The 2,210-nt window shown below is 38.1% G+C and overlaps 1 pseudogene; it reads right to left on the bottom strand.

Annotated features, from left to right (window-relative positions):
- Window positions 1–1,151: 1,151 nt before the first annotated feature.
- LOC116632638 lies at window positions 1,152–1,687 on the bottom strand (annotated as a pseudogene).
- Window positions 1,688–2,210: the final 523 nt, after the last annotated feature.

The raw sequence follows: 2,210 nt of genomic DNA on the forward strand, positions 1-2,210 counted from the left end.
AATGTTTATAGCAGCAATGTCCACAATATCCAAAATATGGAAAGAGTCCAGATGTCTATCGACAGATGAATGGATAAAGAAGAGGTGGAATATGTATATATATATATAGAGAGAGAGAGGGAGAGGTTCATTACATCAAGTGCCCCCCTTAATGCTCATCATCCAATTATCCCTTCCCCAGACCCACCTCCCCTCCAGCAACCCTCAATTTGTTTCCTAGAGTTCAGCATCTCTTACGGTTTGCCTCCCTATTTTCATCTTATTTTATTTTTCCTGACAAATGTTCATCTGTTTTGTTTCTTAAATTCTACATATGAGTGAAATCATATGGTATTTGTCTTTCTCTGACTGATGTATTTCATTTAACATAGTACACTCTAGCTCCATCCACAGCATTGCAAAAGGCAAGATTTCATTCTTTTTGATGGCTGAGTAATATTCCATTATATCTATTTATCTATCTATCTATCTATCTATCTATCTATCTATCTATCTAATCTCCACCTCTTCTTTATCCATTCATCAGTCTATGGACATTTGAGCTCTTTCCATAGTTTGGCTATTGTTGATAATGCTGCTATAAACATTGGGTGCAATGTACCCCTTCGAATCTGTATTTTTGTATCCTTTGGATAAATACGTAGTAGTGCAATTGCTGGGTTGTAGAGTAGTTCTATTTTTAACTTTTTGAGGAACCTCCATACTGTTTTCCAGAGTGGCTGCACCAGTTAGCATTCCCACCAACAGTGCAAGGAGTTCCCCTTTCTCCTGCATCTTTGCCAACACCTGTTGTTTCCTGTGTTGTTAATTTTAGCCATTCTGACAGGTGTGAGGTGGTATCTCATCGTGATTTTGATTTGTGGTTCCCTGATCATGAGTGTTGAGCTATAGTAGGTTTTGGTATCTAGTGTGCTAAATTCTCCCCCAATTATGCAGTGTTTTGTTGGTTTTTTTTTTTTTTTAAACTAGGCACAGAAGTTCATTAATCTTTGTTTCAAAATTTATCCTGAGGCTTCTTCAGCTTAGTTAGCTGCAAAGAATGAATTGTGTATAAGCAAAAACTGAAAAGAGCTGCAGTGTCTAGGGGACTTGGGCTTAAAAATACCAGAGGTAAGTTTTATCAGATCCATGAACAAAATTTTAAAAAGCAGTTATAATATAAAGTAGCAACTCTCAGTAACTTCTTTGAGTTTTGTCCTCTTCAGAAGCTGACTCAATTCACTTTGTCGCATTCTTGGAAGCCCGTGAAAATTATCCACAAGATCTGGAACTTCATCATTATCAGTCTCTTCAGTAGCAAGTGGTGCTTTTCCATCCCCAGATAGACAGAACTTCCGCAGTCTCCTTGCGCTAGTCAGACTGTCTGCACCAAGCTGGGTTAAGATGCTCGGTAGCCTTTCTGTCAGCAGTTTTGTCTCAGCATGGCCTGTAATGGTCAAAGTATTGGTGGCCAGAGATGCCTGAACTTTAGGGTCACGAAAATGCATCACTGTTCTTTGGTTTGTAAACATAGTCACCTCTTCAATATGAGAGATAGTGTTTACCCCTAATATCCTTTAAGGAGAATTAAAGTTTCTTTTCTGTCATCTGCTGTAGCTGTTCTGTGAACCACCTTCTTTCTGCAAGCGGTTCCTTTTCTCCCAGTGCACACTTGTACCTGCAGTGTGGCAAGTTTCTCCTGGCTCATGATCCTTCCTTTCTCCTTGCTGGGGTGGAAATGGAGTTGTGCAGGGAACTAAGGTTGTTGCTCAGGGGGTCTTAGGCAGACTAGCTGGGATTACAGACACACCTGTGGGGATGCCCCCAATTATGCTTTTCCAAATTTCCCCAAATAATACTTATGTATTTATTTTAATGAAAACTTTAATGAAAAATTACTTTTCAAGTAATTTTGATTGTGATTAAATTGACTTTATAATTTAGGAATAATCAACATCTTTAGACTATTGACTCTGTCTAAGCAGAAACTAGTGTCTCTCCATTTATTCTATCACGTATATTAGTAAAATGCTATAGTTTTCTTCATACAGGTTCTGCAGGTTTTTATTAAGTTTAGGCCCAGGGTTCGTGTGTGTGAATGAGTTCCTATTTTGAATAGGACTTTCCTTTCTTGCATTATATTTTCAATTAGTTGTTGTTTGTATATAGGAAATTTGGAGAAGTTTTTCCAGTTTGTAGGAAGCTCCTTTGCTTTCCTCTTGTTTACAGTG

This window comes from Phoca vitulina, unplaced genomic scaffold (assembly GCF_004348235.1).
Source record: "Phoca vitulina isolate PV1807 unplaced genomic scaffold, GSC_HSeal_1.0 scaffold7, whole genome shotgun sequence".
Taxonomy (NCBI): domain Eukaryota; kingdom Metazoa; phylum Chordata; class Mammalia; order Carnivora; family Phocidae; genus Phoca; species Phoca vitulina.